General features: G+C 42.5%; 1 protein-coding gene across 4 annotated transcripts in view; it reads right to left on the minus strand.

Annotated features, from left to right (window-relative positions):
• WDR24 (WD repeat domain 24) overlaps positions 1 to 12,976 on the minus strand; it is a 178,035-nt gene that overhangs the window by 150,526 nt on the left and 14,533 nt on the right. The gene's annotated exons all lie outside the window — the stretch shown is intronic.

Genomic DNA, 12,976 nt, shown 5'->3' on the forward strand with positions numbered 1-12,976 from the left:
AACTACTTTCTCATGTCCCGAATTCATTTCCACAAAACCTTTTTCCCCCCTAGGGAGTGTCATAAACGTAAACCTTTTTAGTGTAGTATGCATGGTTTCTCTAGACACACGCTACTGGCGATCTACAAAGTCATTGTTGACTATATTTTATTTGTTTGTGGCTATTTGATACGTTAAGGACCACTGTTTACTTACTATATTGCTACCCCAGGTCCTTGACTACCTAGAGGGTTCCCTTGTTGTTTTATAACCGTAGGATGTGCCTTAGGCCTGGGCAAAATTTAAATTCTGCTGGCGTAATTTGCATAATTCCAGGAATTTCATGTTAGGCTTGTGAAGGAAAATTTTCAAAATTAGGTGATTATGTCACTTCACATAAGTATGCATAGTTTGTGGTAAAAATTTACTGCAAATGGAGCAATTCGGGGTAATTCGTACTGAAAAATTACTGCAAACATACCGGAACAACAGAAATGAGCAGCTGTTGTTCGTGGTGCTCTTGTATAAGTGCATCCTTGCGCCAAACATTGACATGAGGATCCACTCAACGCTCAAATATTGCGCAAAATGACATGTTTGCATTTCTAGTAATTACGTACACTTTTGCCATAATATTGTGAAATTATATGAAAGTAAATTACTGTAATTTCGCACACCACTTATCTGTATGTCTGTAAAGACTGCATTTCTTCCCTTTGTGCTTTTCTCCCACAGAACAACAACGGGTGACTACTCACCCTTAGAATATTAGAAAATGCCACCTAACACCACTCAATATATAACATTGACTGAGCACTCTACAGCCAACAACTGCATCACACACCATTGTTCCATTCATATCTACAAACATTCATTCTCCACCCACTTGCCATCAGGTGCAACAAAACAACGCTAGAGCCATATAGCTGTAACAGTACCAAAATTATGGGACTGTCATGCGTCACATGAAAATACCCTCTAGAAACGTGCAGAAAAAATAATAGACATGACCTGGCTGTGTTGCTCGAATCAAAAGAGCTGAACTCTGGAAGACCAAAAAACACAGAAGTGATCCTCTGATCAAGACAAACACAAAGTATTTCGGCACATCCACCCATACACATAAAATACCATAAAGATCTTCCTACATCAAACTCACTTTATTTCTGCACTCATTCACACACACTATTTCGAATACTGACATTGCACAAACTCTCTTCCAACCACATACAAACACCGACAAAACAACAGACACTATCAAACGATCGACAACCTTCCAGGCCCGCACTAACATGGATAATGCACTTCAATGTCATAATAATGGTGGCTGTTGGTATTCATACCAAACTAACATAACATTACATGTCTGTGCTGCTATGATAGCATGTAGTAAAAGTGGGAGGGTCATCAGTGAATTTATTACAGAACAAGCAGGAAACTGATGGTTCCCGATAACCGTTCCATTTTGCAGCATGCATCTATTACAAAGAATCACAGTCTATGCACAGGCTGTAAAGCAGTGCTCTGCCTCCCTGAAAGGAGGCCCGAATTATATGCTATAATTCCATGCAGGTACTTGTCCTGCCTGCCACTACCATGTCAGTTACCTCCTGCAGTTTTGTGACCTTGAGCTGCTTATTGCTCACTCGCCTTCGCTGCCGGTATTCGACCTCTCACACACTCGGGTCCTGTATTTCTGAGAAAGCAAGATGGGAGTCAAGGCTCGTTCCAAAGGGAACTGTCGAAGCCCTGCCACGGGCTGAAATGGGCTAATTTCTGGCTGATCATGAAGCGTCCGTCCTCTGCCCGGGCTCTGAAACGCCCGTGCGGGCTGACAAGATGGCAAGGGTGCTTTGCAAATATATCTCTTACATTTCAATATTAAATACTTACAATTTCCGCCACCCATTTCCTGGCGATAGGGGCGCACAGACAAATCCCAGAAAGAGAAACGGGGGCGGATGATGGGGCCATTGCACCACTGTGGCCAATAATTAAATTGGCAACTGCCTTAAAGTGCCTTGAAGCTTGGGCCTTAACCTGCGCTGAAATTCTCTACATCGGGGCATTAATGAGAAAATCTGGAAAAAACAAGGTTTGTGCAGAAAATGCCCCCGGAATCCCGCCGCGGCCGCACCGGAAGTCAGGCAAGGTCGCCTGGGGCGGGGCCTGGTCCGGACCGGAAGAGGAGGCAGGCAAAGTCAATGCGTCTCGCGCCCCGGGGCTCCTGTGAGCGGTGGAGAGCCCCGGAGCCGCCAGCAGGAGGTTGCGCGACATTGGCCCGGTAAGTTCCAAAGGGCTGGGGGGGGGCTTGGTGCACTTGTGTGTGTGTGTATGCTCGTGTGTGTATGTATGTATGAGACGGTGGGCTCGGTGCACGTGTGTGTGCGCGAGTGTGTGTATGTGTGTGGGGGGGGGGGGGTTTCTGTATGTATGTGCGTGCGTGTGCCCTTGTGTGTATGTTTCTGTTTATGCGCATGCGTGTGTTGTATTTGAGCTGCGCGCATTGCAAGAAACTTGCAACAGCGCTCGTACTTGTGCGCGTGTCAGTTTGAAATCGCCTCCAAGGCGATGCGCGCAGCCAGGATTGTCTCCTGGGAAGCACACGCGCCGACAATAGGTTCTCGGCGAACGCGCTTCCACGCGCTTAGCCGAGACCTAAAAAGTGGGTTGAAAGTGGGCAGAGCTTAATGCCCATATCCTGAATACAGCATGTCTTGAAGAGACGACTCAAGCACTGCCTAGGCAAGACCTAAAAATGGTCCGAATCAGGAGGAATTGTACGCAAATTGGAGAGTATGACCATTATGCAGAAACATTCTGTGAGGAAATGCAGAACAGAGGCTATCCACGCAAAATGTTAAAACATTCCTATAAAAGGGCTCGCTGTACACCACGCGAATGCCTGTTGGAAGTTAAAGAAAAACGAGAACTGAATCGACTAGTCTGTGTGCCTATGTTTGGTCCCGACACCCATAAGATCAGACAAATGGTTTTAAAAAATGGCATCTCCCAGAGAAAATGGAATGCCCCTTCCCTCGCCCACTGTTTGCATATAAAAAAAACAGAAGCATTGGCCAAACTGTAGTCCATGCTGAAATCGCTTTAGCTAAACCTAAAAGCGACCTTTTATCTAAATTGGGGTTAAAACCTATTGCAGGGCACCACGAGTGTGGAAATTGCGTGTCCTGTGCTAACACGATCGAGGGGAAGGAATTCGAACATAATAACATTAAATGGAAACATGATGGTTTTTCCAATTGTCGAACAAAAAATGTGTACGTAGTCACATGTCCCTGTCCAAAAATTTACATAGGGAAGACTAATCAACAAATAAATGTGAGAATAACACAGCACAGGTCACGCATTAAAAACAAGGTGATATCAGCCCCTGTGGTTGAACACTTTATTGATAAGCAGCATGGGGAGACAGATTTTTAAATGGTCGGTCTTGTACACTGTAAATCAGTTAAAATGCCCCATTGACTCAGAAAAGCTACTTCTGCATAAAGAAGCCTATCTGATTTTGAAATTTAACAGCCCTTTAACCGGGCTGAATACATTGTCTGAGGTTTCGCGATCATAATGAATGGCTGACCCCCGAACTAATCTGATAAATCAACTTCTGTAGACTGCCATATGTACACTGAAAAGTATGGGGTATTACTGAATAATAAAAGGTGGGTACAGCAATACAACACACTAGCAAACTTGGAAATTAGTCCGTTCCAAGATGGCCCCCATCAAACTTGGCAACTAGTCCGTTCCAAGATGGCCCCCATCCATTGTAGGCATGCATATAAATAACACGTTACAAGATGGCCGCAAGGTCAATGGACACAGCAGATTTATACTCGGCATACACAACAAAGAGGTAAGATGCGCGATACATTTATGCAAATAGATACTAAGTTACATGCATCAGACACTTAATTTGTGTTTCCGTGTAATCACAGGAGACCAGCGATGGAGGGGAACACTGCAATTGCGAAGTAAAACAAGATGTTTTTTTAAATACAGCGCGGGACCGCGCATCTAAAGAATGCAGGTATGCCTAACCGATTTAGAAGCAATGCGGAAACACTTCTATAAAATGAGTGCACACGGGTGATAGAACTTTCCCCCGCTTGTCTTTGAATAATTTGTAGGAACACGAGGACCACTCCTTCCATTGCATGAAATAAATCCGAGACATGCAGCACCCCGCGCATGAAGGCGCTGAAGCAAAAAGAGGTATGCCTTTAAAATCGCCTTTATGGGAGAACTAGTAGACAAACAAATCCAATGGAAAAACTTATATTAAATTAAATGTTTCCATTTCTTCACAGTAATCGTAAACATTACGAAGAAAAAAAAAAATCGATAAGGGTGCAAACACGAAGACAAAGATCGTAAAAGGTAGGCTGTGTAGCAATGCTTTTGCATACGAACTCCCGAGCTCCCAAAGAAAATAAAAATCCTGAAAATGATACTTTACATTATAGATAAAGAAACACATGATCTAGAAAGTGAATACTAGAGCATACGACCAGCAACGATTCAGGTACTGGTTTCGTCATTCCGCGAATGGTAGAGAGGTGATTGACAAGAACTCTATCCAAATACTAAAATAGAATCTAATTTTTTCTTTTTTATATATATCCTGTAGATAAATAAAAGAGACAGAGCCCTGATGAGAACCCATGAAGTGACAGGAATGGGTTCGAAACGTGTCGGCTTTTGAATCAGGAATGCATTAATTTGCAGTACATTTAATGACTTTGACAAATTTAATATGCACTAATTTGCTACTTGTAGAATAATAGTATCTAAATGTTCACTTTGTCCTTGGTTTAGTTAGATATCATTTATGTGAGTCTAATTGTTGATCAAAATGAATATGGTGTCTATATATGTAATGTATGTGGTGTTTATATATGCAATGTGGAATGTAATCTGTTTTGAAAATGTATGTTGGAATTGTTGAATGTATTTAAGTGTCCTATTTTGTACCTAAACTTTTTTGAATATAATGAAATAAAAAGCAAAAAGGTATTAAGTAAATATACCAAACAGACCATATAGTAATACTGGTTTGTTTTCCTCAATTGGGAGGTGTCAAGTAAGGTGAAGTTGGCAATTTTTTTGTACACATATCCTGAATACAGCATGTCTTGAAGAGACAACTCAAGCACTGCCTAGGCAAGACCTAAAAATGGGGTCAAAAGACTATTAGGTTTGGTTCCCTGGTTATTGTGTTGTAAAAGACAGATTGCACTCCGATTCACATCCGAAAGGGACAGAAGTTTAGATGCTGGACTTTGGATCTACAGAGTTGGGATATGGTGGTGAGCAGTTTGGGAAATACTTGAAATGAGTCAAGAGGAGAGAGATCCTGGACTCAGTGTTCCGGATAGTGCATTAAATATGATTGATTATCCACATGATCAATTGCCACCCTGAAAGGTCTGTGTGTCATTTGCATTAACAATTTGTGTAACAAAAGTTCCACATAGTGAAAAGCAACCCTTGCAAAGAAAGTCCACATGGTATAATCTTGTGTTAGCGTGAAAATGGTACATATTTCATAACTAAGCTGGGTGGCACATGTGCGATGGCACTGAGGGAAACTCCAGAGGCGGATAGCCTGATGCTTCAACTGAAATGCTGCTTTTTTAATGCTAATTGCAAAATAGTAAACATGTAATACCATAAAATGATCAAAGCAATGTGCTTATTGAGCATTACAATCCAGTAGACAATGAATCTTTGTGCAAGACGCAATAAACCAAAGGCGATGAATGCAAGGTGTTTAAACAGCACATTATGAGACATAATGAGGGAACTTAGACCCAACCTAGACCTAGTGCAACATCCCAGATGGCAAATTCCTTTAAAAAATAAATGTGTTTCTCTGTAACTTCCTACTTTAGCTATGTGGATGACGTCCGATGTTGAAACAGATGTCAGAAGATTTAAGGCTCATGCAGTCAGAGGAGTTATGGCCACTAATTCTACATCAGGACCACAGGCAAGGACTAGGATTACTTCTCGCTCCACATAAGTTTAGTGTTAGCACGAACAACAAACTTGACAATGCTTCTAGCATAGCCAAGTCAAATGTAAATTCAAAAGCATCCAATCAAATTTTCACAACAATGTCTAATCAAATGTCTTTCTGCTGTATGCAAGTTGAATTAACTTTCTCTCAACAATCTTTCTTTGCTGCTCCAAGAGAAGATACGTTACCTCACGTGGAGTGTTGTGGCTTGAAGTAGAGCTTATAAGTAGGCCTCACAGTGCTCTATTTGGTTCTTTGCCACACAGCACTCAGTTGGAGAGAATCACAGGCGAGTGTGTGGCTTTGCTCACCCGTGTATTTATCGGACGGATGCTTCCTCTTGGAGTTGCCACCCTCAGTCAAAGAGGGAGGCTGCACCATGTACCACAAGCCTACTGCAAGATGGTCCTCTGATCACATGGGAGTTTCGAATCCTAGGCGACTGGAGGAAAATGTGGCCACGGGTGTCAAGAAAATCACTGAGTTACGTCCATGTGGAGATTTTGGAAGACTCCTCTCTTCCCTGGCGCCTCACGGACCCCTTGCTATGTCCTCTTTCTGCCCATCTCAATTGACATGAACTGTAAGGCATTCAGGAGTGTAGGAGGAAAAGGGTCTCACAGAGAAGTGGATGCCTCAGGCAGCCTTTTGGGAAACAGCTTTTATTACTGGCAGCAAGCAACTTGGAAACCCTCCATTGGGAGAGGAGGCCCCCATCCGGGACTCCAGCATCTCAATGGTCAAGAGATCAAATTCTGCCCTACCTTTTGCAAGAATAAGACAGAACCCCTGGGACATGTGAATGCCTCGGACAGGCTACAGACCTGCCAACTTAGAAGGTGCCACCATGTGTCCATGATATCTGCTCCATTCACACGCTGCAGAGTCAATGTAATTTTCTTAATGACATGCTAGGGTGGGTCATTGCTCAAATCGACTTTAGCAGCAACTGCAGATGTCCATCACACTTCCACAAGATCTAGGATTTGTAATCAAACAAAGAAAAGTGCAATCTTATTCCCAAGCAAAACATGATGTTCTTTTGGGATTGTGATCGGCTCTGTGAAGGTGGGGTTAAGATTTTCATGAAAGAAGATAGCCAACATCTGCAAGGAACTGAGAAGGTCACTGACAACGGACAGGATCTTCTTAAGACATGACTGGTGGGGATTCTTTCATCCTCCATCCAAGCTATAGTCTAGGGACAACTTCAAACTACAGGTTCCTACAGAGAGGAAACATTCTATCCGAGGAAGTGACTAACTAATTTAGAAGTGGTGGACCTTACAGAGGAAGCTAGTGTCCACATCTAGTGGCGGCTGGATTACATGCAGGAGCAATCTTCAAGTCGATCAAGACGCCAACAGATTGGATTGAGGAGCTGATGCATGGACATTTGTACCGGAGTAAAGCAGTCAGAAGAACAATTAAAGTGGCCCTTTAACTTTCTGCAAGTACTCACTCGATTTTTATAGTCCAGTGTATGACCAACGATCGGGTGAAATAGTGTGTCCTGCTGAAGATGGAGAACATTTCAAAAGGTATGCACATAAACTACTTAGGTAGGAAGATACTGACAACATGATTGAGTTGACCAAGGACTTTTGGCGCTTATGTCTGGAACATTAGGTGTCATAAGGGTGGAGTAGCTTCAAGGCCCCAGAATGACGTGGCAGACTGCACTCCAAACATCGCTAAGATTCCAGCATCTTGAAGCTGCACCTAAAAGTCTTATGGGCACTCGTGAAGATATTGGGCCTGTGAGCAGCAGATCTGTTTGTGCCCAAGTGGACCAACTTACGGGATATTACAGATGGAGGCTGGACCCGGGAGTAGTGGCAACCGAAGCATAAGTGCAGGAATGGGGATGGGAGGCATTTATATATTGCTTTCATTTGCCAAGATAGGGGTCTGCACACAGGAGACAAATCTTTTGCTGATCGCCCGATCTGTAGATCTCAAGAGTGGCATCCAGTTCTTTTTGAACTTTTGTGGGCTGGGATTCTCCCATCATTCTCCCTCTGCAGGATGTTCTGGACCTGAATCGTGAGATGGAGATACAAGAAACCCTACACTCCATAGCTTGGAGGATTACAGGGAACTCTTGGTGCTACCAGACGTTGAAGCAAGTTCAGACCTTTTCAGGAGAGCACTGGCAGGCGGCACAGTGAAGGGGTACAGATCAGCACTGGGAAGATGGTCTGGTTTGGAAGGGGAAATGAATCCAGTGAGGTACGACCGTGTCCATACGTTGGACATTCTATTGGAAGCAGTCATGGAAGGACAGGCTTACAGGTCAGTAAGCATGTATAGGTCAACTATGTCAGTGGGACAAATTACAGTCGATGATGTACTGGCAGAAAAATGACTTCTATTCAGGATTGCCCACCAAAAGAAGTTAGTCTTTGAGTGTAAGTTACAAGTTGTACATTTATTGCCATTATTTCTATGTATGTGGGATGATATGTTATTAGTTGGATAGTTTGACCAGTGAAATAGAATATAGAAGTGTTGCATTAATCAGCACAATGTGTATGTGTTCAATGGAGATTAAAAGCTATATTAAGCTCTGTTTTTTTCGCCTAGAAGCAGGACAAAAACAGAATGAAACCATCAGACTGCGATGGAGAAAGGATATTGCACAACGAAAGAGTTGTTAGATAGAATCAAACTGACTTACATAAAGCACAGAGACATTAAATTGGGCATTGTTGTGATAATTTGACTGTTTTTTAACCTACTTTTTCTCAGGTGTCCATGGGAAATGTAGGCAACTTTAGAGTTCCTGTTAAGTTTCTGACCTGCTGCTGAAATAGAGTGGAGAAGGACATGAGCATGGTCCCCTCTTCTGTGTCCGTCATAGAATTGAAGCTTTTATTTATGGTCACTCAAAATAGTTTTATTCTCTGCTAGAGATTAACATTGGAAGACATTATGAAGTCTGCAGATTGGTCAACAGAATTTACATAGAAAGTCTGTCATGTAAGCAACTTCTGAAGCAGCATCATTGGTTATAAAAAAGCTTTGAATAAGCATAATCTTTGGGTCCAGTCTTGTCAAGGTATAAATCTTTTTGTATCTTTCATGTCTGAAGTTTCCAATGTGTGTAAGGACATGGGGGCAAGAATGATCCTATATCATAAAAAATTATTCCAAAAATTAAACCTTTAAGGATTGGTTCATAGAATTTTGATATTATTGACCTTCCATGTTTAACTTATGAGATATATATATATATATATATATATATATATATATATATATATATATATATCGTCATAATCACCAGCGCATTCACTTTTACGCAGCAAGGCACGGCACCATGAAGAAAATCAGGTCTGGGCAGTTATCTTTTCTTTGGGTTATTTTCGATTCACCATTTGTGCAGAGACATGGATGGTCTACGTGTTTCGGCGCTATGCCTTCAACTGGCCATATATATTATACTCTTGGGCTTATTGCAGTTGGGAGTGTAGTGCTGATATATTTTTTTGTAGGTGCTGAACAGAAGCAGGAATATTTAAAGGTTTAAGTATTTCTCTACAGTTTCTTGATAAGAAAATAGGTGTATCGCTTGGTGTAATTAAAAGATTTCATAGTGCACAACTGCCACTGGCCATCTTGGTAATTTGTATTGTAGTTCATATTTGCCAATTCATTCATAGGAAGTTATATTTTTTATCTGCCAAAGCACTACTTCAAATAACAGAGAAGGCAACATCGCAAAACACTTCTTTTAATGCAGAGTATTTCCTTGCAGGTGTTTAGTCTCCTAATTATATGGTTGCACTGTACACCTTTGCATGTTTTTCTAAACTTTTGCTCCCTGTTCCGGGTGAACTATAAAATCGTAGGAAACACATATTAAAGCGTATAAGACCAGCTAAAAAAAATTATGCCCATGATTCGAGATAGTATAGATAAATCTGAAGTTTTAATTATAATTTTGTGAAAGCCCACACCACATCAATGACATCTGACTCGCTATAACTTACTGGTAGACAAACATCACAAGTCAGATAACACAACAATCTGGAGACTGGCTATGTAATTTCAATCAATCTACCACTGCTAGACAATTTATAGAGAGTAATGTCAGATTCAGCCTTTTCTAGTCAGGAGAGGTTGAATAGCCAGGCGGTCTCTTCAGAAAACGCTATGCAGTCATCCTTAGGACAAAATCTGGACAGTTTCTCGCCAGTAAATGGTGAAGAAATTATGCGGCTATCGTTAGCGGCAAAATCAGGTGCTCCGTCAGACCCTTGCCCGGTGGCCGTGATAAAAATGGACCCAGATCCGATAGTTTCATCGCTGGTGACCGTTTTTAACAAAATGCTTGCGACAGGAGGCTTCCCAGCGTGTTGGAAACATGCCTCAATTTTTCGCCTACTAAAAAAATCTAATCTAGTATCAGGGACCCAAATAACTATCGCCCAATAGCAAGGCTCTCTTTACCAGCTAAAATAATTGAAAAGGCGCTGACCACACAACTAAGCTCCTTCCTGGCTGCCACTCAATCTCTGGACCCCTCCCAACATGGTTTTAGACCTTACCATAGCACGGAATCCACCCTCATTAAAACAACTGAGGAGATTAGGGCAGTGACCGATGCGGGAGGGTGGGCTGCCCTGGTGGTGTTGGACCTCTCCGCGGCCTTCGATATGGTCCACCATGGGATCCTACTTGACCGCCTGAAGCCCTGCGGAGTACAAGGGAAAGCGCTCGACACACTTAAAGCCTTCCTGTCCGGCAGGGTCCAGAGTGTGGCCTTAGGAGACTAAGAGTCAAAACCCTTCATCCTGCCTTGCGGAGTTCCTCAGGGCTCGTCTTTGAGCCCTACGTTATTTAACGTTTATGTTAGCTCATTGGCTCCAGTAATTCGGGCACATGGGTTTGATCTTACATCTTATGCTGACGACACCCAGATTGTGGTGTTGGTACTACCAGGGATGGAAGAAGATGTAGCAAGGAATTTTCAGGATTGTATGCTGGCGGTTGGAAATTGGATGGCAGTTAACTGCCTTAAACTAAACTTGGCTAAAACCGAAGTTATAGTGTTTGGTTCAAACACTAACTTCTGGAGCCCAAGCTGGTGGCCAGACCAGATGGGCAAGGCCCCCACCCCAGTAGTGAAGGTGAAAAACCTGGGGGTGTTGATCGATTATCAACTTACCTTTCGTTCCCAGGTCAATGCACTATCCTCCTCGGTGTCCTACCTGCTCAAATCCATCTGCAAGACCCTTCCATTCATCCCTGACAGCGATAGAAAAACAGTGGTCAAAACGTTGGTCATGGCAAAGTTGGACTATTGCAATAGTCTATTTCTTGGTGCCCAACAGGGGGTACTCAATAAATTGCAGGTACTACAAAATGTGGCTGCTAGGCTCATTTTGGGGATCCAAAATGTGTGCCCGTGGCTCAGGAGCTGGTCAAGCTGCACTGGCTTCCAATGCGAAAGAGAATCCTTTTCAAAGCATTATGCCTAGTATTCAAGTCCTTACAAGACAAGGGACCCTTATTCTTTCGGCAGTACTTTCTTAGGTACCGTCCGACTAGAAATCTTAGATCGGCCGACATGGGGTTGATCACGGTGCCTCATATTAGGAGAGCGTGCTGGGGAGGCAGAAGCTTTGTGCTGGGCGCAGCCAAAGCTTGGAACGCCTTGCCTCAAGCCCTCAGAAAAATGACGGACCTCTTGGCCTTTAGAAGAGCTTTAAAGACATGGCTGTTTACCATCTGATTCCCTAACCCACCTCTATCTCAGAAGTAATACTTAGCGCCAGGAAACCTACGGGTAATAGAGCGCTCTACAAATGCCAAAAATAAATAAATAAATAATATGAGATGGGCTTACATAATACAGTCTCTGGTATAGAGGTATGCCACAAGGGAGTTTTTCAAAACTTGAGAGAGGCTCTGGAATTGAATCAGGATGTTATATTTCTTTTTTTTTTTAGAAACCCTCTCAAACCACTGGTAGCGCTACTGAGCTGAAACCAATTGTAGCCATCTCAGATGGCCGAGGGAGTAAAAGACCAAGGCAGTGGCACATCACTTAACAGGTAATGACACAGATCTGTTGAAAATCCAACAGAAGTCTTTAACCGCAGTGGCAATTCCGCCGCGATGCGGCGGTTTAATTGAGTGGGGGGGGGGGGGCGTGTCGGCCTACGGACGTGCGCAGCACTACGGAGGTAACCACAATAACCAACAATAACTCCAAAAAATTATGGGAGATCGTAAGATGGGGTTGCGAGAGTCCAACAAATACTCTGGAACAGAGCATAAGCCCACAATCATGGATTAATCACCTTCAACTCAGGAGAGAATATGTCACCTAGAACAGACGGCTTAGTACCACAGACCCAGGCCAAGCAAGGAAACAATATCATTGTGAAGGAATTTACCAACAAGGAAGTTTTTCAAGCGATCCAAGCCCAAATGCTGCCAGACCGAACAAAATTCCAAAATATGTTCATCAAAACAATTTAACCCTCCTGTCGTCTGTACTAACAATGTTACAAAATAAGGGTTAACCCAATAGCACTGGGACCTGGGTAATCAAATGTTGTATATAGAGTGGTCCCAGTTGGAACAACATACTAGACACACATAACAATAGTAAACAGTAAAAATATTTCAAAAATCAATTTTGTAAACAGATTAGTATGAGTGATGTTCTTTAATATACATCCTCAAATGCAAATTAATTGTCTGAACAATCAACAAATAGTAGACATATATATATATAGTCTCAGGGTCAATAGGAGAAAGGGGACAGGTGAGGGAGGGGACCGTGATTAGGATAGTGTGGAAGTAGAAGACAAATTATAGGAGCAATGACAAGTAGTCATATGTACATTCAAAATTCAGTACCACATTGACCTATATGCATCGTCATAAATAAATTGTTCATTGGATAATCCTATCCCACATGTGTAGTAACACAGCCACTGA

This window comes from Lissotriton vulgaris, chromosome 10 (genome assembly GCF_964263255.1).
Source record: "Lissotriton vulgaris chromosome 10, aLisVul1.2, whole genome shotgun sequence".
Classification (NCBI taxonomy): Eukaryota; Metazoa; Chordata; class Amphibia; order Caudata; family Salamandridae; genus Lissotriton; species Lissotriton vulgaris.